The sequence below is a fragment of the Schistocerca gregaria genome, chromosome 2 (assembly GCF_023897955.1).
Source record: "Schistocerca gregaria isolate iqSchGreg1 chromosome 2, iqSchGreg1.2, whole genome shotgun sequence".
NCBI classification, from domain to species: Eukaryota; Metazoa; Arthropoda; class Insecta; order Orthoptera; family Acrididae; genus Schistocerca; species Schistocerca gregaria.
In genome coordinates, this window is record NC_064921.1 from 159,581,900 (window position 1) to 159,608,640 (window position 26,741).

The 26,741-nt window shown below is 43.8% G+C and overlaps 1 protein-coding gene and 1 pseudogene across 1 annotated transcript in view; both read left to right on the forward strand.

Moving 5' to 3' along the window:
- Positions 1–26,741, forward strand: part of LOC126336587 (disks large 1 tumor suppressor protein) — a 4,198,467-nt gene that overhangs the window by 935,946 nt on the left and 3,235,780 nt on the right. The window lies entirely within an intron of this gene.
- LOC126337256 (5S ribosomal RNA) lies at positions 12,221–12,338 on the forward strand (annotated as a pseudogene).

The following is a 26,741-nucleotide window of genomic DNA, read 5'->3' on the forward strand; positions in this document are numbered from 1 at the left end:
CAGCGTCCTTGGTGGGTTAATGTATGGTGCGGCATTGTGGGAGGAAGGATAATTGGTCCCCATTTTATCGATGTCAATCTCACTGTTGCAATGTACGCTGACTTCCTACCTAGTGTTCTACCGATTGTTTCAATGTATGACAGAATGGCGATATACTTCCAACATGATGGACGTCCGGCACATAGCTCGCGTGCGGTTGTAGCGGTATTGAATAGCATATGTCATGCCAGGTGGATTGGTCGTCGAAACACCAATACCATGGCGCGCACGTTCACTGGATCTGACGTCCCCGGATTTCTTTCTGTGGGGAAAGCTGAAGGATGTTTGCTATCTTGATCCACCGACAACGCCTGACATGTTGCGTCAGCGCATTGTCAATGCATGTGCGAACATTACGGAAGGCGAACTACTCGCTGTTTAGAGGAATGTCGTTACATGTATTGCCAAATGCATTGATGTTGGCGGACATCATTTTGAGCATTTATTGCATTAGTGTGGTATTTACAGTTAATCACGCTGTAACAGCATGCGTTCTCAGAAATGATAAGTTCACAAAGGTACATGTATCACATTGGAACAACAGAAATACAATGTTCAAACGTACCTACGTTCTGTATTTTTATTTGAAAAACCTACCTGTTACCAGTTGTAGCCTCTCCCCGATGTTATTGAATCTGTGTATTGAGCAAGCAGTAAAGGAAACAAAAGAAAAATTCGGAGTAGGTTCAAAATGGCTATGAGCACTATGCAAATTGACTGCTGAGGACATCAGTCGCCTAGAACTTAGTACTAATTAAACCTAAGTAGCCTAAGGACATCACATACATCCATGCCCGAGGCAGGATTCGAACATGCGACCATAGCCGTCGGTCGTTTCCAAACTGTAGCGCCTAGAACCGCACGGCCACTCCGGCCGGCTCGGAGTAGGCATAAAAGTCCATGGAGAAGAAATAAAATCTTTGAGGTTCGCCGATTACATTTTAATTCTGTCAGAGGCACCAAAGGCCCTGGAAGAGCAGCTGAACGGAATTGACAGTGTCTAGAGACGAGGATATAAGATGAACATCAACAAAAGCAAAACGAGGATAATGGAATGTAGTCGAATTAAGCCGGGTGATGCTGAGGGAATTAGATTAGGAAATGAGATACTTTAAGTAGTAAATGAGTTTTGCTATTTGGGAAGCAAAATAACTGATGATGGTCGAAGTTGAGAGGATATAAAATGTAGACTGGCAGTGGCAAGGAAAGCGTTTCTGAAGAACAGAAATTTGTCAACATCGAGTATAGATTTATGTGTCAGTAAGTCGTTTCTGAAAGTAGCTGTATGGAGTGTGGCCATGTATGGAATTGAAACATGGACGATAAATAGTTAGAACAAGAAGAGAATAGAAGCTTTTGAAATGTGATGCTACAGAAGAATGCTGAAGATTAGATGGGTAGATCAGATAACTAATAATGAAGTATTGAATAGAATTGGGGAGAAGAGGAGTTTGTGGCACAAGTTGACCAGAAGAAGGGACCGGTTAGTAGGACATGTTCTGAGGCATCAAGGGATCACAAATTTAGCATTGGAGGGCAGCGTGGAGGGTAAAAGTCGTAGAGGGAGACCAAGAGATGAATACACTAAGCAGATTCAGAAGGATGTAGGTTGCAGTAAGTACTGGGAGATGAAGAAGCTTGCACAGGATAAGGTAGCATGGAGAGCTGCATCAAACCAGTCTCAGGACTGAAGAGCACAACAACAACAACAACCGTCTAAAATTGTGAGCCATATGTTTGTGACTATTACAGCGCCATCTATCACAAAGTGAAAAGAGTGGTCCAACTAAAAAATTCATATTTCTTTACGTACTACACGAATATGTAATAAAAAATGGGGGTTCCTATTTAAAAAGAAAAGCAGTTGATATCCTTTTGACCAATGGCAGCGCCATCTGGTTTCACCCTTCAAGCTAGACACGTTTCATTCTTTGTAGTTTTTTTCGTCTTACGCTTATTTCGTGGGATATTTGGCCCGGTCGCGATGAATGTGTAAGTAGGCTGTTTAGGTTTTCTTATTGGTAACTCCACGTAGCGCTCTGTATGAAAATCACTGGCTGTGCTGTGTGCAGTCTGTGGCTAGTTCGCATTGTTGTGTGCCATTGTAGTGTTGGGCTGTTGGCTGTTAACAGCGCGTAGCGTTGCGCAGTTGGAGGTGAGCCGCCAGTAGTGGTGGATGTGGGGAGAGAGATGGCGGAGTTTTGAAATTTGTAAGGCTGGATGTCATGATCTGCTTTATATATTATGACTTTTGATGACTATTAAGATAAATACATTGTATGTTCTCTATTAAAATCTTTCATTTGCTAACTATGCCTATCAGTAGTTAGTGCCTTCCGTAGTTTGAATCTTTTATTTAGCTGGCAGTAGTGGCGCTCGCTGTATTGCAGTAGTTCGAGTAACCAAGATTTTTGTGAGGTAAGTGAATTGTGAAACGTATAGGTTAATGTTAATCAGGGCCATACTTTTGTAGGGATTTTTGAAAGCCAGATTGCGTTGCGCTAAAAATATTGTGTGTCAGTTTAAGCACAGTCTTGTATAATTTTTCTGAGGGGACGTTTCATAAATGGACCACCCTGTATAGATGAGCTAGTAAATAGCGATGCCTAGGCGTATCGAGGCCGTTATTACGACCAGAGTTGGTTGTTCTGGGTACTGATTTCTCACGATCTATGCATCCAAATTGCTTGATTATAAAATCACATCTCATTTCTAGTATAATATATTTGTCCAATGAGTACCCGTTTATCATATGCATTTCTTCTTGGTGTAGTAATTTCAATGGCCAGTAGTGTAGCGAGTTTGTGAATCCTTGCAATTCATGTTTGTTGCACCGCTGCACTCCTGCTGCCAGTGGAAGTCGATGTTGCCGGATGGAGACAGGTTTCCCGCAGTGTCGAATATATAGCCATTTTTAAGACTGGTCGCAATTTTAATAGAAACACTAAAAATTTTTACAATAATTTCGAATATAAGAGTGAACTGAATGTTGGAATAAGTTTTTCGAGCGAAGAAGTGCGTCGTGTAGTCCACACGCGGACTGCGGGCCGCAGTCTGGAGAACACTGGTTTATGTATATTAATGACAGCAGAAGGAGAGTAACATTTCTTTTGGGAACTTCCGTTTCGTCAGAAGTGCTTTCTGCCACACCCCCTAAGTTGCCTTGCAGAGAGCAGGTGTACTTATGAGTTGGGAGTTTTGCTAGTCGCGACAAAATTTTGCCTCTGTCGGTCGCCGGCTGGTGCCCCAACACGCTGTGTGGAGGCGCCGCCTGTGTGGGGAAGCCAAAGCCGCGTTTTAATTTGTCGGTAGGAGCCGCGCAGGGCGGTATTAGCCGTGTGGGACGCACCGCTGTGCAGCTGCAGCGCACTCCATTAACGAGATTGGTCCGAGCGTTACCGGATCCCCGGCCGGCGGCTGTGTCTACCCCTACGCTCTGAGGATCCCAGGAAGCCAGCCAGTCAAGGGATGAAGGGACTCACGCGAGAGCTCAGATGATTCCGGTAGACGTGTGGTAACTGCCTCGAGGCGACCAAAGTGATGGGTTTACAGCGCTTAGGGGACGGCGCCAGATGTTCACATGTGACCGAAAATATTGGGCATTCGACTGACCTCGGTATCGTAGTGGGTAAGATAGGCGAGAGATCGGTTGTTCGTAACACTGTGCATTCACCTGTATTTAGCTTCCTCTTGGCTTATATAAATACGAAAATACCACTGAAGGTTGATTGTAAGATCACGGCCGTCCGCGGTGTCCGAGCGGTTCTAGGCGCTTAAGTCCGGAACCGCGCGACTGCTACGGTCGCAAGTTCGAATCATGCCTCGGGCTTGGATGTATGTGATGCCCTTAGGTTAGTTAGGTTTAAGTAGTTCTAAGTTCTAGGGGACTGATGACCTCCGATGTTAAGTCCTATAGTGCTCGGAGCCATTTGAACCATTTTTCCAAGATCACGGGACAAAAAAGTAGTCACCCCTAGAGAAATCATTACAAGCATCATTTAATACGGCGTAATTCAACCTTGGGCTTGACAACCGCCTGGATACGTTAGGAAATGACTCTACGAAATTGGGCAAGTACGTCGCCTCCAGGTTAGGCCACTCGATGACGATTTGCTGACAGTGGAACGTCCCCTTAGAAAAATTATAAATGACTGTGATTAAACTGACACACAATATTTTTAGCGCAACGCAATCTGACTTTCAAAAATCCCTACAAAAGAGTGGCCCTGACTAACAATAACCTATACCTTTCATGAATCACTTACCTCACAAAAATCTTCGTTACTTTAACTACTGCAATACAACGAGCGCCACTACTGCCAGCTAAATAAAAGATTCAAACTACTGAAGGCACTAACTACTGATAGGCATACTTAGCAAATGAAAGATTTTGATAGAGAACAAACAATGTATTTACCTTAATAGTGTTCAAAAGTCATAATATATATAGCAGTTCATGACATCCAGTCTTACAAATTTACTATCTCTGATGGACACACGTCCAGATCATCCGCTCTCAAAATTCTGCCATTTCTCTCCCCACATCCACCACTGCTGGCGGCTCAGCTCCAACTGCTCAACGCTACGCGCTGTAACAGCCAACTGCCCAACACTACAATAGCAAATTACAACAATGGAAACCAGCCACAGGCTGCACACAGCACAGTCAGTGATTTTCATGTAGAGCGCTACATGGCGTTACCTACATAAAAACCTAAACAGCCTACTTACAGCAGTTCCACTAAATTTCTGAGATACCGATGTCGGAGTTTTACCCGATGTTTGTAATGTACCGCTTATTTGCAGATAAGAGCGCATTTTACTTTATTTCCAGTTTTTGCTATTTCGCACACGTAAAGTGAATGTATCAGGTCTGCAGTACCTACTGGCTAAGGAGCGAACTGTATGTTCCCTCGCTAGCTGACAGAGGCGGTTGGCTATCTGGCGCTTGAATAAACAGAGGGATGAGGTGCCAATGCAGTAATCGCTAGTGACGTCTGCAACGCGAATCTAGAAATTGTTATTAATAAATAGTTGCTAACAAAAGTTGCCCTTTTCACTTATAAGGAAGTCTACAAAATGGTTCAAATGGCTCTGAGCACGCAGAACGCATTTTATTTGATTTAACAAAAGTATTTGGTTGTATGAATCTTGCAGTACTAGAGAAAGAGGTGATCAGTGCTTCACTTCATATCTGGAAAGTAGAAGGCTGAAGTCTGACGTCCAAATGGTTCAAATGGCTCTAAGTACTATGGGACTTAACATCTGAGTTCATCAGTCCCGTGTAACCTAGAACTGCTGAAACCTAACTAACGTAAGGATCCGTGCCCGACTGAAGCCTCTAGTACCGCTCGGTCACAACGGCCGGTTGTTCATATCGGGAGAAATAAATAAACACGTCTTGCTGCACTCGATTATGGACAGTTCATTTCACCTGTACGGCACGGCAGTTAAACTCTGGGCATGTAGCTTGTAGATGACTCTTTAAATACCGATCCATCTGTCCTAATTTAGGTCCACATCAGACTCTAGGCGTTGAGCAGCTGAAGATGACAGCTTAGCCGTAGAAATGATACAAAACATTTTGCCTGTTGACTTCTGTCCCGGATTCTTCGGGTCAACGTCTGTTTGACGATTTTTCTCACGTTAACGCCCACCAGCAATGCCGAACGTAGCTTTGAGAATACCAGATACTCGTGCTAAGGAAAGATAAGGAAAATCGTCAGAGGAGCATAGGCTGAAGAAATCGAGACAAAAGCAGTAATATTGTATTTTCAGGAAAAATGGAATCTGAGATTCGCCTAAAATTTCTAAACCACGCTAACAATCAAGTAAATATAGAAAGGGCCACAAAAAATAATTTCTATGTACTTAAATCGCTGCGTGTGTGAATTTCCTTCTCTGGAGCTGTCTTTGTTATTACTGTTCTGGCGTAAAAAAATTACTGAAATCGACAGTAGCAATTTTCTCACTGAAATCGATACATTTTTCTGTCATTTTGCTGATAATATCTTATAATATGGGAAGTCTCTTTGTAAATGGGATGGCAACATTGTCAATGTCATTCATGCAGCTCTTTTTTCTGCAGGTACGTATATCGCCACAAACTCTACAGCGGTTTTTGTCGACCCAGCCGAACGTAAGCAGACGCTATGATAACGCAACCTATATGGTAAGTCAAATAACTTGTAACTTACGCACCCAGTGCAAATTAAATTTCATGTGCATAGAAAAGACGATCACGCCTTTCAAACACTGCTGGTACATGGAGGTACCTGTGTCGCTGTGCTTCAGTATAGACTAGAGCGTTCACCAATACATGGTCGGCGGTTGAACTGCGAAGTGAAATAAGGTTGTTCAGTTTGAAGAGAGCCTTTCTAGATGCATTAATCGCCAGATGCTGGCCGTTTTCGAACAGAGTGCAGTTTCACAAAAACAGGAGTGGCTTTGATGCCGGAAATTCGATGAGGACCAAATATGGGCAAGGCTAACAAACATCAGACACGCCCACCTCAGATGAGAAGGTGTGCTATCTTTAAACGTTGGTTCAAGCCAGTCATAGTATTAATCCGAAGAAATCTGCACACGAACTCAGTATCTCTATTGTAGCCCAGTCAACGGCGGCCGAAAAAGCTCGAATAGAGGTGAAAATTGTTTAGTCGCAAACTTTTGATCATTTGTTGGGGGTATGACCTGAACAACGCACTTGCATTCGCCACTGGTGCGGTATGAGTGTGCAGGACGTGGGAGTTTAAAGCTCACATATTTTCATTTTTCCTGTTTTCATACCTGGTAGAGAGTAACAGCGACAACTCAAAACACTGAACTTGATCATGAAGAAGATGACGAAAAAAGAAACAGTAAGTGAAAAATAATGTAAACACACACACACACACACACACACACACACACACACACACACACACACACACACACACACACACACACACACACAACTTTTCACATAAATTATTAATGTCAGGCGCAGCCACAACAGTTTAGAAATGATAATTTTTGCGTAAATGTTTTGCCTACATTAATGTAGTATATCGTTGCAGGTGACAAACTGTAAAGAAAAACAAACACTACAAAAACGTAATACAGCAGGAAAACCACACCATGTGATAAGAAGGTATGAATACACAATTTTTTGTGCCCTCAAAAACCTGTAATTACGATTTAGGAACTAATATTTCTATGTATTTAAACAGTAAAGAACATTCCTTATGTTTAACAGATGTAACAATAAAGGAACCTACTGATAGTGCTGCAACTGCAGTGAAACATGTCTGGGACCAAATAACAAAATCGTGTTTTGCTAAAGGCAGACCCCACTCAAAAACAAATGTTATAGAAGAGATGTGTTTCACAGTGGCAAAGATGAACACGAGGCCATATTTCTTAAGGTATACACTTTAGATCCCATGTTTACTGGATATTTCTTTCTTGTTTCGGCCCATACGACCACCTATAAGGTTCTAGGCGCTTCAGTCTGGAACCGCGCGACTGCTACGGTCGCAGGTTCGAATCCTGCCTCGGGCATGGATGTGTGTGATGTCCTTAGGTTAGTTAGGTTTAAGTAGTTCCAAGTTCTAGGGGACTGATGACCTCAGATGTTAAGTCCCATAATGCTCAGAGCCATTTTTGAACCACGTATAAAAACATGGGAAGCAAAGGTCTTGTAGCCGAAGAGATTTGTTTCACAGCTACAAACTCCCCTCTCGCGTACTTGAACATCTATACAACTTTCTCAGTTCAACTGCGATTCTGTAGAAAGTGGTCAAGGTGACGTACAGTATACTTGTCAAGCCTTCCCACTGGAGACTGTGCTAGTTAATATGATCCTCTCTTGGATTACCTTAGTGAATCGGTGTGTAGAGGTTTTCTCATACCTCGTGAAGCTCTTGTAGACGAAGTTCCCAAAAGCAGATCTGGTAGCGCACTGGATTCTTCAGGAGACGAAACAAGATGATAACATAATAATAATTGGTTACGTGGCTTGCTAGTTTATGATCCGTTTATTTGCAAACATCGTAGAATAGTAACGGTTCAGTATCATGAAACGATTCCTTTCATGAAGTCAGTAAGTTCCGAGAGCAGTATCTGAAGAGAGTGTCACTGACTCTCGTATATGAGCGGGCTCAGAATACATCCTGTCTCAGACTGGCGAGCTTGGCGCGCAGCCGAAATGTCTTGCTTACATCGTAAGACTTTGTAGCCTTTCGTGGGGTACTCCACAAGTCTATTTACTAGCTTACTGTGTGGTGTTATTATTATGGTGAATCTCTCATGACCTGCAGACTGGCGGCTGTAGTGACCGAGCGGTTCTAGGCGCTACAGTCTGGAACCGCGCGACCGCTACGGTCGCAGGTTCGAATCCTGCCTCTGGCACGGATGTGTGTGACATCCTTGTGTTAGTTAGGTTTAAGTAATTTTATGTTCTAGGGGACTGATGACCTCAGAAGTTAAGTCCCATAGTGCTCAAAGCCATTTGAACCACTTGAAAAAATGTTCAAATGTGTGAGAAATCTTATGGGACTTAACTGATAAGGTCATCAGTCCTTAAGCTTACTCACTATGTAACCTAAATTATCCTAAGGACAACCACACACACCCATGCCCGAGGGAGGACTCGAACCTCCGCCGGGACCAGCCGCACAGCCCATGACTGCAGCGCCCAAGACTGCTCGGCTAATCCCGCGCGGCAACCATTTGAACCTACAGACTCCTCATCATATTATTTATGTCAAAAATCAGACTTGGTTCACTAACATTGAAAAAAGTAAAATAGGAACTTCGCACTAGAACCCTAATGTGTCCCACACATCTTTACTGTCGAGTAAGATCCATTCCCCATTCCACTCCCATGATTCAAGATCTCACCATACGGTCAGGTTGCTGCTTCTGCCTCTGTGGGAATTATCTTTCCCCTCACTGCAGGCTTATTCTGAGCACTGCTAGTACAGTGAATTTCACTAAACGTAAAATTTGGAAAAAAATACCGCTCCACACAATGGACACCTCACAGTGTGGAAGATGAAGGAGTGCTCTTACCTCATATGGTATGAACTTTAAAGCCCATATTACTGGACTTTCCTGGCTTCGGATGGTCGTTCCTGTCATATACCTGAATACTGTCCATTCCTCCTGCTCCAGCCTGTAATTACAGGAAAATATGTCGAGCCTAGAACAATAATTGCCTTAATCATCTATAAAGTAGCGACTTCCTGCACTCTGTACTGCATTTTTGATTTTTTTCATCATTATTCCTTCCTCAGAGGCAGGAAAGCGAACAAATGGAGATCATGTTGCTCTTTTGGGTCGTGTATTATTCTTATATAGCACTCTTGGATCACTTTTAATTCCTTCAGTGAGTTTACCTAATGATTTCTGAGGATCTGGTATTTTGCTGTCCCTTTCTTTTCGCGTGTGAGGATTGCTGTTGACCTTGTAATCTTCACAAATGCTGAGGGAAACCTCTCTTAAACCTCAGTACGGGTCTCATAGTTCTGTTGCTGTTTTGTTTCTGCCAAGTTCTTTCGCTTACTTTCCTCATCTCGTGTTGCGTTTTTTAACACATGCTTTAGTGTATACTTATTTTAGCAATTAGTTCTAGCGATCGCTTTCTTATTGGTATTGTTTCTGTGTTCCTGCAGACCATTTTGTTGGTAGTCTAGGGGTTCATTTTTGTTGTTAGTCTAAGGATTTTCCTGTGCCGCCGTTATTCTTTGCACGTTGGTTAAGTTTGGCATCCATACTAGGTTCAAATGGCTCTGAGCACTGGCGGGCTTAACATCTGAAATCATCAGTCCCCTAGAACTTAGAATTACTTAAACCTAACTAACCTAAGGACATCACACTCATCCATGCCCGAGGCAGGATTCGAACCTGCGACAGTAGCGGTCGCGTGGTTCCAGACTGAAGCGCCTAGAACCGCTCGGTCACACCGAATGCGGAAAGGGAACGATTTATTTGACATCAAAAAAGGTATAATCTTTGTCTTTCAGACCAAGGGTGCAAGCATTTCCTAAACTGTTAAAGTTGTAAGCTGTTCTTGCGCCGCCGCGGTCGACATATCGCGAAGTAGCCCTACACAAAACTGACTCCGAAGCAACTGGGGTGCACTACAGGCCACATATGACAAGTCTGAATGACTTAACCGGAGATTACGGGGGGAAAGCCGTGCAACTGTTGAGCAACTGACAGCGCAGATGAACCACGATGCTACCAACACTATCTCCTCGACGAGCCTTTAGCGAACGTTGCCGCGCGGGGGTCTCTGCACAGGCATCTGGTTCATGCACCCATCCTGACTGCTGTTCATGGACAAATAAGGCTGAAAGTTGCACGCCAGTACCGCAACTGGACATCCAGTGAATGGCCTGAGATGGTACACTACTGGCCATTAAAACTGCTACACCAAGAAGAAATGCTGATGATAAACGGGTACTCATTGGACAAATATATTACACTAGAACTGACATGTGATTACATTTTCACGCAATTAGGGTGCATAGATCGTGAGAAACCAGCACCCAAAACAACCACCTCTTGCCTCAATAACGGCCTTGATACGCCTGGGCATTGACTCAAACAAAGTTTGGATGGCGTGTAGAAGTACAGAAACCAATGCAGCTTCAACACGATACCAGAGGTCATCAAGAGTAGTGACTGGAGTATTGTCATGAGCTAGTAGCTCGGCCACCATTGACCAGACGTTTTCAGTTCGTGAGAGATTTGGAGAATGTGCAACACCTGTATCCTTAAAGGCACGTACATGCGGTCGTGCATTATCCTGCTGAAATGTAGGGTTTCGCAGGGATCGAAAGAAGAGTAGAGCCACGGGTCGTAACACATCTGAAATGTAACGTCCACTCTTCAAAGTGGCGTCATTGCGAACAAGAGGTGACCGAGACGCGTAACCAATGGCACCCCACACTATTGCGCTGGGTAATACGCCGGTATGGCGATTACGGATATACGCTTCCAATGTGCGTTCACCGCGAAGTCGCCAAACACGTTTGTAAACAGAACCTAGATTCATCCTAAAAAAATGACGTTTTGCCATTCGTGGACCCAGGTTCGTCGTGGAGTACACCATCACAGGCGCTCCTTTCTGTGATGCAGCGTCAAGGGTAACCGCAGCCATGGTCTCCGAGCTGATAGTCCATGCTGGTGCAAACGTCGTCGAACTGTTCGTGCAGATGGTTGTTGTCTTGCAAACGTCCCCATCTGTTAACTCAGGGATCTAGACGTTTCTGCCTGATCCGTTACAGCCATGCGGATAAGATGAATGTCATCTCCGCTGCTAGTGATACGAGGCCGTTGGGATCCATCACGGCGTTCCGCACTACCCTTCTGGACCCACCGATTCCATATTCTGGTAAAAGTCAAATGGTTCGAATGCGCCGAGAACCGCTCGGCCACTCAGGCCGGCTGCTAACAGTCACTGCATCTCTAGCAACGCGAACAGCAATGTCGAGATACGATTAACCGCCATCGCGATAGGCTACAATCCGACCTTTATCAAAGTCGGAAACGTGATGGTGCGCATTTCTCCTGCTTACACGAGGCATCACAATAACATTTCACCAGGCAACGCCGGTCAACTGCTGTTTGTGTATGAGAAATCGGTTGGAAACTTTCCTCGTGTTAGCACGTTGTCAGTGTAGCCACCGGCGCCAGCCTTGTGTGAATGGTCTGAAAAGCTAATCATTTGCATATCACAGCATCTTCTTCCTGTCGGTTGCATTTCGCGTCTCTACCACGTCATGTTCGTGGTGTAGCAATTTTTATGACCAGTAGGGTATATTCAGGTGACTCATGTTTTGTGGTCCATCGGACACTGGCCGTTGGCAAGTAGGGCCCTGGAATTGTTGGATTGATCGAGACCGCAGGAGGGAGCGTTAGGATCTCAGCAATGTTTTCGTGGCATTCCGTGCGTGATTCATCGTTCTGGAAGGCACAGTAGATTAGCAGAAGTATTTATCTATCCTTGGGATCACGGCCACCCTTACACGCACTTCGTGTTTTCCTCATCACGATGGCATTTACCGGCAGGGCAATGCAACGTGTCACAGTGTAAAGTGTACGTGCGTTGCTCCAAAAGCACCACGACGAGGTTACCGTGCTCCCCTGGCCACCAAACTCCCCGGATTTAAACCCTGTAGAGAAACTGTGGGCCAACGACCTTGCCGCAGTGTTAACACCGGTTCCCGTCAGATCACCGAAGTTAAGCACTGTCGGTCAGGGCTAGCACTTAGATGGGTGACCATTCGGTCTGCCGAGAGCTGTTGGCAAGGGGGGGTGCATTTATCCCTTGTGAGGCAAACTGAGGAGCTACTTGATTGACAAGTAGTGGCTCCGGTCTCGTAAACTGACATGCGGCCGGGAGGACGGTGTTCTGACCACATGCCCTTCCATATCCGCATCTAGTGACGCCTGCGAGCTAAGAATGACACGGTGGTCGGTCCGTACCGTTAGCCTTCATGATCTGTTGGGACGAAGTTTAGTTTTGCTTCAGAGAATCTGTGGTACTACCTCGATCGAGCTGTTCGCGACTTGAATGTCCAACCGAGAAACCTAGCGCAGCTGGCTCCAGCACTGGGGTTCGGCAAGCCTTCACATCACTGACGGTGTCTTACTGAACCTCACTCACTCACTTTCTACACGTCCGCGCTGCAAAAAGTGGCTACTCGCGCTTTTGACAGGAGGTCTCATTAATGTGAGTGGATGTTTAGTATTTTAGTATATTCCTAGCTCCATCACTTAAAGTTGGTTTTAGAAACTTGCGAAGTACGATTTCACGGTATTGTATGCGTCTCTCTTCAAGTGTCTCTGCCAGCTCAGTTCTCTCAGCATCTGCATGGCGATGTCCGTCTGTTGAAACAAGCCTATGACCATTCGTTCAGTTTTTCTTTGTATCCGTTCTGTGTACCGTGTTAGTCCTATTTGGTACGTTTCCGACACTCTGAACAACATTTTGTATGAGTGTTTTGTGTGCAGGTTTCTTTGCAGACTGGTTGCATTTGCCAAGTACTCTACCAATTAACCGCAGTCTGCCATTTGCTTTACCTACGGCTGTAACGCCTGTAACTACGACGCTACGTGAAACATTAACCTTCATGGCTTTTAAGAAATAAGGAGATTAATTTTTGTCACTGTACTTTAATTTTTTCTACTTAATAACTAGGCCATCTTCCATCACCATTTACAGTTGCGTGAATAATTTAATCATGGGCACGATTGCACGTGATAATACCCACTACCCTTCCGAAACTAGTTATGAAGGGAATAAATTAAACTGCTGTGGCAAATTCTGATCGTTTTATTTCTTATTTCATAATTGACACGGTGCGCCACCAGCCTATATTTTTTAAAGGAGAGACTTTTTTATTATACTTGCTTGAAGTGTACATTGGCTGAAAAAGTTTTGATGAAAAATGCAGCGATATAAAATTACGTACACATAGAGGAGTTAGATTTTATTAACAAAAAACGAATGATTCTTCCTGATAACCGCTTCTACTGAATATGAAATATATGTAGTCTGAAAAAGTAATGTACACAATTGCTGTTGCTAAATTCGAGTATTTTAGGGTTCCGACCTCAATCGCTGAAAACGGAATACTTACAAGACCCCTTTTTTGTGCGTCTGTCTGTCTTTCCCACTGATAAAAAACCCTTTTTTCAGGACTGTGTATTGATGAAGCTTGTCACATCCTAAGGTCTATGGTCGTTTGGCTGATAAAAAAAGTTACGTTTGTAAGTCAGTATAATCAAAAGATACGCCCATTTATGTCACATATTTTGCACTCGCAAACTCACTCATCAAAAACAGTAGGGTACTCCCCGTTGACCGAAAATACGACGTTTGACAAGAAGCAAGGTTTCATAGTGGAAAAAAAAATCCGAAAATAGTTAATGTATATTTGTATCATAAAAAAAATTGTCGTTTGCTATCCGAATGTATGTCTGTCCTTCTGTTAAGACACCTTCTTCACGGGTATGGGTAGACGAAAATCACTCCTGAATCGTATCGATAACAGGAAAATTTCGGAGATTCACTATTCCTGGGATAGATGAGGTATCAGTATACATAACTAAGTTTCTCTGTGCGAGAGTTCTACGCACACTTATCCACATTTTCTATATTTTTACCTTGTTTTCTTATGAATACACTTATTTGTAAAATGGTAGCACGTATCCATGTATAAAGATGAGTTACGTTAGTATCTTGTAAATTGTATAGGTGTCGTTACTTTTTTTCTGGGGAGAAGGGCAGGGATGATCATCAGTCTTCTCGGATTTCTGTCCTGCTCCAACATCTTCATCTCGGTGTTGCAAGCACACTCCTTGTTCTTAATTATTTGGTGGATGTTTGCCAATCTCTGTCTTTACTCACAGTTTCTACCTTGTATAACTTTCTCAACCACTACTAGAAGTTACTCCGTGTGTACCATCATCCTGACCTTTCTTCTTTTCAGTATTCTCCGCAATCCTTTCCTCGCCGAGTCTTGCATATAACTTCTTCGTTTCTTACTTTATCACTCGATCTAACGTTTAATAACCTTATGTACCACCACATCTCAGGCGCTTCGAGTGTATTATTATTCGATTTTCCTATTGTCCATGATTAACTTCCACAGAATGTTGTACACCAAACGTCCATTCTCAGAAATTTATTGTCCAAATTAGGCAGCTGTTTGATAGTAGTAGTCTTCTTTTGGTTGTGAATTCCCTGTTCGTGTGTTATTTTACTTCCACGATAGCAGAATTCCTTAATGTCACGTACATCATGATCACCATTTTCATGTTAATTTTATTACCAATCTCATTTCTGCTATTTGTTGCTTCCATTCAACATCTCCTGCAGTTCTTCCTCACTTTCACTGGCATTTGCGACGCCAGCAGCAAATCATATCATTGACATCACTGTGTGTTTTAATCCCACCTTTCTTTTATTTCCTCCGTCGCCTCTTCGATGTACATGTCGCAGTGACGTCAGACTGCATCCCTGTCATACACCCTTTTTAATCGTAACACTCCTTTCGGGGTTCTGCATTTCTACTTTCCCCTCTTGTTTCTTGTACGTATTATACATTACCCATCTTTCCCTGTTGGTTATCCTTATTTTTCCTGACAGTTTCGAATATCTCATACCATTTTATATTGTCGGATGCCTTTTATTGTGACGAAAGTTATTTGCAGAAAATACAATTATTTAAGATTTAACGTCCCAGGCGCGGTCTGACAGACCGCTAGCATCTATTGTTACTGTTTCCTAATGCATAGGGATGGGGTAGCAGATTGCAGTGTTACCTAGTTGTTCATTTCCGAAGCTGCGGTGATTTTCTTTGTCAGTAGCCACTTTAATGTGACGTGAATCTATAGAATTACTAGAATGAGATTTTCACTCTGCAGCGGAGTGTGCGCTGATATGAAACTTCCTGGCAGATTAAAACTGTGTGCCAGACCGAGACTCGAACTCGGGACCTGTTACACCTTTTATAATGTTACTGCTCCTTTCGTGCTAACGGTCTAAGAGACCGCACCTGGCGCTTTGCGTTATCGATTCATTAGTCAAGTCTTCACCTGCTGGTTTCAAATGGTGTGAGGACAGTTTAGGAAGTGATGTTGGATTACTTAGTGACAATGAAAGTGAAAGTGAACGTTACTCGGTATAGGAACACTGCGAAAGTGGAGACGAATTTGTTTTACCATCTGCGAAAGCCTTGAATAAAACAAGTAATCCAAGTGATGAAGACGGAATTGTAGAGACCGAATTTTTAGTTAAAGGTTCTGTTAGAAATAGATTTAGTTGAAACAAATATGGCTGGTCGTTCAAGCCTCGTCCAACGATGGCCATTGGTATTGCTTTCCCGTATGTTGGACATAAGTCGGGTGAAAGCGTTTGTGTTTCACAGTTCCTACAAAAATGACTCTCAGGTGAGCCGCTTTAATTTTTTGAAGAAGCTTGCAAACTCGTTGGTGACACCACAAATAAAAAGCGAGACAACAACTATCACGCTGCTATGTACATAGTTCCACGTAGTCAGCGCGTACACAACTTTCCCACTAGAGCGCGCAGGTGCAGCGCTCGTCCGTCTCCGCACTACGAGATGGCGCTGCCTTAGAGACGGAGCAAATTCTGCTTCCGCCGATCCGCATATTAATATGTAACACAGCCAATGAGATTGCTGCTAACGTAGAACCTTTTCTCCTCGCGGATCACACTCGCGCTGTGATACCTGAACGGGTGAGGTATTAAACTAGTGTACAGACCTCCAATTAGTCAGTCTGCATTGGTCTGCACCAGTCTGTACCAGTCTGCATTTGCCTGTACCTGTCTATAGTCAAGTTTAAGTGTGCGCCTAATAAGATTACCATATTCCTGTACATAGCCATGAAGATAAATGAATAGACACTTTGTCAAGTATCAGAGATATATGTGAGAATAAGATTAACGTACCAAGAAAAAAGGGACTTCAGGTTGTCAGTTGTAAACAGCATCCAGGATCAAGTTTCGTAATGTCTGTGATTTTTATTATTTTAATAAATGTGTGTGAAAATTAATCAAGTTCTGTTTAAAGTTGGTCAGCGTCAATCTGCTACTCTAAGCCTGCAAGTGGCATTCCTATCGTCACACCTAACGGCAGAAGATAAACACGCCACGATAAGACCACGACACATATTGCTGACACTCGCCTACTTCGTTAGAGCGACAAGTGAAATAATCTGATTGTGTGTGTACCGAAGGTCTTACAGTACGCCCACTACACACGTAGTTCGTGAAGTCGTGTATCAATTCACCGTGTTTTGCGTGTAGCAAAACCAAATGCAGGAATCGTTGTAGAACGATTGGATAAAGGCAAAACTGTGGGGTCCTGCCCACTCGTCTAGAATGGGGTGCCTAAGTCTCGGAATGCTATACAACAATTCAAGCAAATCACATTAATACGCGGAGGAATCCAAAATTTTCGGGACTGGTGCTGCCAACTGGAAAGTGGGAGTAGTAGATCTTTGCACCGCTAGGCGGCGACAGCTCCATATTTGATGAGTCGGTATGCGGAATGGCATGCAGCTGGGAGGACGTGTTGCGTTTCCACAGTGATTTCCGTAATATTCTTTGTTTGGTGTGTGGCGGTTTTACGATGGATCCGCGAACAGAACATCACGTGTGTATCAAATTCTGTGCGAATCTCGGGGAAAGTGCTATGGAGACCCTTTCAATGATTCAACAAGTGTTTAAGGCACAGAGCATGAGCCGTACGCGTGTGTTTGAGTGGCATGCTCGGTTCAGGCCCAACCGTACAGACGTCGAATATGTTGCTCACACTGGAAGGCCCGTTGCCAAACTTCAACAACTGGTTCGTGTGGATCGACGTCGAACCATTCAAGTCCTTGCGGGTGAAGTGGGTATTGGTTATGGGACATGTCAACGAATGTTGACTGATGAATTGGGCATGCATCGTGTCGCCGCAAAAATTTGTTCCAAGGATCTTGACTGCCGATCAGAATGCACAGCGTGTTGAAGTGTGCACGGATCTTCGTCAGACCGCATCTAATGATCCAACCTTCTTGTCACGGGTTACCACCAGCGACGAGAGCTTGATTTACGGTTACGACCCAGAGACAAATTAGCAATCGTCCCTGTGGAAGAGCCCAGGCTCTCCAAGAGCCAAACAAGCGAGACAGGTGAAGAGCAAAGTGTAGAACACGGTCAACGTTTTCTTTGATACCACGGGAATTGTTCACAAAGAATTCGTCCCACCCAACCAAACAGTGAATTCCACGTACTACTGTGACGTTTTGCGATGGCTCTGTGAAAACGTGCGGTGACGACGGCCCAAACATTGCGGTCAAAGGAACTGAGTGCTGCATCACGACAACGTGTCCTGTCATACGTCCTTGCTCACCAGGACCTTTTTGGCAAAAAAACAACATGGCGGTTGTACCCCACACACCGTAATCGCCAGGTTTGGCACTTTGCGACTTAGCGCTATTCCCAAAACTGAAACTCAAGTTGAAAGTCCGTCGTTTCGACACTCTAGAGAGGATTCAACAAGCATCACTGGCGCTGATAAACACCCTCAAAGAACAGGACTTTCAGAAAACGTTTGCCCAGTGGCATAAATGCTGGGACCAGTGTGTATGTGCGGATGGGAACTACATCGAGGGTAATGGTGACCATTAGTCCAAAGGTAAAATTTTCAACGGATGACAGAACCAATCCCGAAAATTTTGGATAACACCTCGTAGTTTTTATTTATATAAAGCAGATTGACAGCCCTTAACTTTGAAATTACAACGGTGTCGCAAAAGATGAGCGACATGCAAACAATAAATGCTCTTTACTGTATACAAGGCCCATCTAAGTAGTTGCTATGGATCACGCGTCACTGCTATCGTAGTACTCTCCTAGTACTGTGCTAATACTGTCCGACCTAGGCTGTCAGGAGCAGCGCTTAAGTTCTCTTCGGTCCTAATCAGCGCACCATTGGCCGACGTCGTCTCACCGCCTTGTTTGCTTTTGCATTCTTCACCTTCGTGCTGTCGCTTATCGTTATGCCAGAACAAAAACATGCTCCACTTGTGACCCAAAAAGAAGAGAAAGGCGTCTTATATTTGTCGTTGTTACAGTAAGCCAATCTAATTTGATTTCTCTACAAAAATTACCAGTGAATGCAAAGAAAAACTTTCAGAAAAAACTAAAAACCTGAAAATTACTAATGTTATTTTCACTTTTTTAATGTTTTATAGGAGTTTATGTTTTTGTTATTACGTGTACAGTAAACATTTAAAATATAGGAAAAAGTAAGATTTAGAGAGCAGGGTATTTAAGTTTACATGTAAAATTAGGTTCATTTTGTGAAGTTTAATTATATGCGTTATTTCGTAAAAATAAACTTTAAAATTTATTTGGATATATTTTTTGTGTGGTATTTATGTATCTTTTTACATAAAAAACTGAACTGTTTCACTCAAACTGCTGAATTCAATTTTTATGGCTCTTTAATCATAGATGGGACCGAGTCTGAGACAGAGCGTGACAAAAAATAACCTGGGAAGCTAAGGCTCGATTAACTATCGTAGAAGTTAACTTTCAAATCAGTTGTGGTTTAGTTGAGAACGTTAAAGACGCTGAAACTTTGCCAGTTGACATCTTACACGGATGGTACAGAGTCGTTTGACTGCAGCAGTCTGTCAACGCCACATAACTTTGCCTTTCTTTCAGGTGTGCTAGTTCTGCAAGGTTCGCAGGAGGGCTTCTGTAAAGTTTGGAAGGTAGGAGGCGAGATACTGGTAGAAGTAAAGCTGTCAAGAAGGGGCGTGAGTCGTGCTTGGGTAGCTCAGTTGGTAGAGCACTTGCCCGCGAAAGGCAAAGGTCCCGAGTTCGAGTCTCGTTCCGGCACCCAGTTTTAATCAGCCAGGAAGTTTCATACACTCCTGGAAATGGAAAAAAGAACACATTGACACCGGTGTGTCAGACCCACCATATTTGCTCCGGACACTGCGAGAGGGCTGTACAAGCAATGATCACATGCACGGCACAGCGGACACACCAGGAGCCGCGGTGTTGGCCGTCGAATGGCGCTAGCTGCGCAGCATTTGTGCACCGCCGCCGTCAGTGTCAGCCAGTTTGCCGTGGCATACGGAGCTCCATCGCAGTCTTTAACACTGGTAGCATGCCGCGACAGCGTGGACGTGAACCGTATGTGCAGTTGACGGACTTCGAGAGAGGGCGTATAGTGGGCATGCGGGAGGCCGGGTGGACGTACCGCCGAATTGCTCAACACGTGGGGCGTGAGGTCTCCACAGTACATCGATGTTGTCGCCAGTGGTCGGCGGAAGGTGCACGTGCCCGTCGACCTGGGACCGGACCGCAGCGACCCACGGATGCACGCCAAGACCGCAGGATCCTACGCAGTGCGGTAGGTGACCGCACCGCCACTTCCCAGCAAATTAGGGACACTGTTGCTCCTGGGGTATCGGCGAGGACCATTCGCAATCGACTCCATGAAGCTGGGCTACGGTCCCGCACACCGTTAGGCCGTCTTCCGCTCACGACCCAGCATCGTGCAGCCCGCCTCCAGTGGTGTCGCGACAGGCGTGAATGGAGGGACGAATGGAGACGTGTCGTCTTCAGCGATGAGAGTCGCTTCTGCCTTGGTGCCAATGATGGTCGTATGCGTGTTTGGCGCCGTGCAGATGAGCGCCACAATCAGGACTGCATACGACCGAGGCACACAGGGCCAACACCCGGCATCATGGTGTGGGGGGCGATCTCCTACACTGGCCGTACACCTCTGGTGATCGTCGAGGAGACACTGAATAGTGCATGGTACATCCAAACCGTCATCGAACCCATCGTTCTACCATTCCTAGACCGGCAAGGGAACTTGCTGTTCCAACAGGACAATGCACGTCCGCATGTATCCCGTGCCACCCAACGTGCTTTAGAAGGTGTAAGTCAACTACCATGGCCTGCAAGATCTCCTTATCTGTCCCCCATTGAGCATGTTTGGGACTGGATGAAGCGTCGTCTCACGCGGTCTGCACGTCCAGCACGAACGCTGGTCCAACTGAGGCGCCAGGTGGAAATGGCATGGCAAGCCGTTCCACAGGACTACATCCAGCATCTCTACGATCGTCTCCATGGGAGAATAGCAGCCTGCATTGCTGTGAAAGATGGATATACACTGTACTAGGGCTGACATTGTGCATGCTCTGTTGCCTGTGTCTATGTGCCTGTGGTTCTGTCAGTGTGATCATGTGATGTATCTGACCCCAGGAATGTGTCAATAAAGTTTCCCCTTCCTGGTACAATGAATTCACGGTGTTCTTATTTCAATTTCCAGGAGTGTATTAGCGCACACTCCGCTGCAGAGTGAAAATTTCATTGTGGCCACATAACTTGTTGCATGATGGTGAGGTCCCATACTCCGAGGAGCGTAGGGGACGATGCGGGAGACCCACAGAGCTGTAGTAGACAAGGTCCTAGTGGAGTTGGTTTGCCATGGGGATGGGGATGAATGATGAAGATGACATAATACCACCCAGTCATCACGAGGGAGGAAAAAAATCCTGACCCAACCGGGAATCGAACTCGGGACCCCGTGCGCGAGAAGCGAGAACGCTACCGCAAGACCACGAGCTGCGAACACTTGTTGGGTTTCTTTCGCCTACTGAATAACATACATCACGGGCGTTAGCGCTATACTACACGCAGTCCCCCTAGCTACTATGTGTACAATACCGGATTCCGGGGCTTTTTGAAGTTGTACTGTCTAGCGTGAGGTTTCGGGACTCCAGCCGGATGACACTGACATCTTGGCGTGACATTTCGGCTGACATCCATTCACCTGAAGATCACCGCATGGTTGTCAGTCGAAATATCGTGACAACGTATATACATCATCTGGCTGTAATCCCGATAGCGAATATCATACTACTTACGCCGGGAAAACTGCAAGAATCACATAATGCACCAGTCATTCACAGGATCATTATTCTTTTGTTTGTGGTCTTCGGACATGTTTCATGCAGCCAGTATTTTATTTAGTTGCGTTATTTCCTAACAATAAACTTCAAAATGTTTTTGAATATATTTTTGTCGGGTGTTTATGTGCATAACTGATAGTGAGTAATATTTAAAAAGACATACTTAGACACGAACACTTATACCAATGACTTGTATTCGAAGTGTATGACACAATATTTAGTTGTGAACATGTTATTTGAATCATAATATGTTCAGCAACTAAGAAGCTGTATAGGATTGACAGGTATAATTAAATACATACCTGGTAGTTTTTTGTATTCAGTTTCAGTTCCAGTATTTGAAGATGGTGTCAATGTAAATAAGAAAGCAGAAAATTCTGAGGACGTTTCATATATCATGCTGAAAAAAAAAGAAAAGAAAGAAAACAAATTCCCCATCTTTTTTGCTCTATACAACACACGGTGTAGATCACGGATTTTATTCGCCTCAGGCTCAAATAGACTCTTTTCAATACAAAATACACATCACCTGCATATTTTAGACTTGAAGATGCCATCATCCAGTTGAAGCTGGTCATAAACGTACATTACGTACCCGCGACTGGACTTTAAGTAAAAAAAAGGAAAAAAAACACAACTCACCACTTCTCCTGTGTACACAATTCTGCCTCTCTATTAAGTAGCACTTAAGTAGTGATACCAATGCTTATGACGACAGTCTAACTGCATTTCACGCGATTATCGCGTGTTATTCTAAAATCTGAGCCATGTGCCTACGCACAAGGCATCTGTTTTGCCTGAAGGGACCACAGCAGTTGATGTTAACGCACCATTAGATGGCGTTGAGCACATTTACACAGCAAATAATAAACAACTGATTATACATATACGGAAATGAAATCTCTCGGTTATTAATGACGTTTTAACAACTGTATTCTGTATTTCTGATCAACGATGCGCAGTCATTCGCCATCGTTGTACCGAATTTAAACACAGCTGTGCCCTTGCTAACTTTCCATCGCAAATGCTGGCAACTGATTGTTTACCTTCATAACTAATTAGCGCAACGGGCTGTTAATGGTAGTTAAAGTCAATAAAGCGACGTGATATTAGTTTGCTAGGATAAGCTTTCAGTATTAGTCTGGACAGTTCGTTCTTGAGCACTGTCTGCCGACTGATAAATCTGCTGATATAGTATGCTCTCAATATTCAACAGTTTGTTTTGTGGGCGTGAGATCATTTTTGTGAGCTTACTTTCTTTTTCATTGAGGTACCTCAGGTTCTGGAGATAACTGATAACTCTCGCTGTAGTAGAACATTATTTCTGAAAACTTAATAAAAGAAACGTGGTCCGTAGTAGGCTGTAGAGTAATTATCTTTATTGAAATCTTGTGATTAGCTGATTTCGAGAACTTGTCACACTCAGGCTCAGGGGTGATATTATATACTAGATATTGTAATTACTTTTCTTTGTACATACAAAGTAGAGGTCATATTCCAACACTGCATTAAATATGGATCGACATCACAGACGTTCAAACTTCCCGAGCAGTACTGGTAACTGTCCTCTAAGACCAGAAAAATAATTTGATAATTACAATATGTAATACGTAATATCAGACATGTACTTGAAAATGGCACGATTTAAATAAAGAGCGCTACATTAAAACCTACTTCGCGCCATGTTTTCTTTTATTAAGCATTCAGAGGCTTTGGATCCACAAAGAAACGAAATTTTTATTTCTGAAAGGCAAGTGTCAACGTTTTAAAATTACTCGAGTCCTCAGTTTTCACATACGAAAGATTTTAATTACAGCATAAATTCTGCTGCTGGGAGAGAGATTTATTTTTATTCTGTTTATCCATCGATATTGCCAATAAGCAGCTACACAGTACTCAGTTGAGGTATGGTAAAGGGCGGTAGAAATCTCATAACAGTTTTCTCGTTCTTGTTTCCAAAAAGGGTTACAAATGTGATCCATGATAATGCTATTATAAGTCCTTTCGATTTTCCGCGTTGGTGTAATGATTATCATAACTCAGAATCTCCCAAAGCAAAAGGGCTCATGTTTATTTCTTAATCGCTGGCAAGACCGACATTTCCCGGGCATTCATTTTGCCAGTTAGAAACAAAGACAAAAAATGAGTTGTGTTTGTAGTGTAACAACGAAAAAATTTTGTTTACGTGTATTCGTTAAAACATGTTTGACATTTGGAAATAGCCGTACAAAGAAATTTGAGTAATCCATAAATATGTAAGTAGAACAGTTTCGCATGTCTACAACGGTATTTTGGAAACACCTCTGTGGCAACGCCTCTTCATAGCTCTATGGACCGCTACTATTACCGCCTACAGCAATTTGCGCTTCGCAATTGTCATGGATTTCCTTAAGCTCACTTAACTGTAGAAGTGTCTACGGAGTAAAAATGGACATTTTTTATGCATCTTAGTGGTTATGACGTCATACCTCCTGATTTGTATGTTATACAATGATACAATTTTGGAGATACATTCCGAAGTATATGTGGATGCCATGTGAAAAATGTGCTGCGAATAGAGTTAGTAGAAAAGAAGCCATTAATGGACGTCATGCACAATGCGGCAGTTTTTCTCGCATCTCACTGTTTTTGACGTAATATCTTATGAACTATGCGTGGTACCATGATACAATTTTGCAAAATTTATTACCAATAGAATTAGTATTACAGAAACAATAAATTTAAACGTCATCCATGATGTAGCAGGTTGTCACGCATCTTGTTGTTTATGACCTCAACAATGAGTGGTAGGTGGTTCTTAACCCACATCGATTGTTGCCTGACGTTTCAGATGTGTGTAGCATGGTTGTCTGAAACCGGTTCTGCGGCTTAGGAGGATATGTAGATCATAGACACACATCCACATGGACACACATTTTTCAATATCTAAGGATTTGTTTTTTATCCAAATAAACGCTATATGACCATTACTGTTGATTGTATTCAAATAACTCGCAAAGTTAGAAAATTGTTATGAAATGCGGAAGACTCGACGTTTGGTGCAGGTATCGGCAGTTTGCCTTCAACATAAACATATGTAAGGTTCTGCCCATAAGCAATGGGAAGGAGCAGTTATTAATTGATTACACGTTGGCCAAGGCAGTGTAGGATGGTTCAAATGGCTCTGAGCACTATGGGACTTAACATCTGTGGTCATCAGTCCTCTAGAACTCAGAAATACTTAAACCTAACTAACCTAAGGACATCACACAACCCCCAGTCATCACGAGGCAGAGAAAATCCCTGACCCCGCCGGGAATCGAAACCGGGAAGCCGGGCGTGGGACGCGAGAACGCTACCGCACGACCACGTGCTGCGGATTGCAGTGTAGGAGTGATAGTTGAGTATTGCTCCTTCCGCCTGAGCACAGATAGAATCAAATGGAGAAAACAGACGATGTAAGCAAGGGCATCGCATTTCGTCGCAAGTCGTCATAAGTGTGAAGGGATCACGAAGATGCTAATCCAAATCTAATGTCAGACGGTACAGGAGAGGCGTAGTTCATAACGGCGAGGTTCGCTGTTAAAATTCCTAGAGCGTGTATGCCAGTTTAAATGACACAACATGCTGCTTCGTCTCAGAGGTATATCGCGAAAATACAATGAAATTTTGGAGTTAACACGGAGGCCTTACGGCAGAGGTTCTTTCACCGCACCATTCCAGTCTGGGGCAGGAGAAAGGGTAAACCGCAGTAATACGAGAGGAAATGTCGTCCACTCTGCCTAACATGATTTAAGAATTATAGAAGTAGACGCAGGAAGGCCGGCCGCCGTGGTCTCATGGTTCTAGGCGCGCAGTCCGGAACCGTGCGACTGCTGCGGTCGCAGGTTCGAATCCTGCCTCGGGCATGGATGTGTGTGATGTCCTTAGGTTAGGTAGGTTTAAGTAGACTACGTTCTAGGGGACTGATGACCACAGTAGTTGAGTCCCATAGTGCTCAGAGCCATTTGAACCATTTGATGCAGGAAGTTTGAAATTTAGCACACATATTCAGTTTCGTTGGACGTCCATAGGCGTAGGAACCAGGCAAATAGAGCACATTGTCTAAGAACAAACCGTTTGTTCATCTATTGTTCTTTAAGAGAATACTTCTCTTGTAAAAGTCGACGACATTAACCACAAATCCCAGGAGCAAAATATAGAAAGTTCTCAGTCTGACAGAGTAGAGCATTCTGTTCTGCCAATGCCAACAAGTAAGCACCATCATCTTCATCTTATACGAGATAAAGAGAAGACAGGACGACCGACTCTTGTGATTGACGATCTTGTCGCTAAAGTTGATGGAATGATTCGTGAAAACCGCGCTTCACAATAACGGAACTTTCGCTATCTTTTCCACAAGTTTCACAGACTTTATTGTTTGAAATTGTCACTCAAAAGCTAGGATACCACAAATATTGTGCACTATGGGTGACTAAAATGCTTACAGAGCACCATAAAGAACAGTGAATTGGGGGCAACATTGACATTTCTGGAGGCCTACCACAAACATGATGGTTCGTTAGTGGATCGAATCGTAACCGGTGACGAGACTTGGGTGAAATACGTCAATTGGGAGACAAAATTACAGTCCATGGAGTAGGAGCACACAAGGTCCCCCCAAAAACTAAGAAAATGTTTGCAAACCTCCTCAGCAAGGAAGTTGATGGCGACAGTGTTTTCGGATACGCAAGGTGTGCTTCATACTGATTTTCTCCAGCGTGGAGCAACCACAAATTCTGCCCGGTACTGTCAAACTTTGCAAAGCCTTAGAAGAACACATCAAAACAAACGCCGAGAAAATATGACGTCCAAAACTTTATTCCTGTACGACAATGCCCGACCTCACACGGCAAACCGCACTAAAGAACTCCTTAATTCACAGCTACGATCTTGCACCAAGCGACATCCACTTGTTTACCAAGATGAAGAACTGGCTTGCAACGCAGCACTTTGATGACGACGCGGAACTCCAGGTAGGCGTGATTCACTAGCTGAAGTCTCAGCCGGCAAAATATTACGACCAATGTATTTCAAACCTTATCCACCGCTATGATAAGTGAATCCATGTGTTTAGTGACTATGTGGAAAAGTAGTACGTCAGTCGCTCTTTCAGATGTATACAGGGTGTTACAAAAAGGTACGGCCAAACTTTCAGGAAACATTCCTCACACACAAAG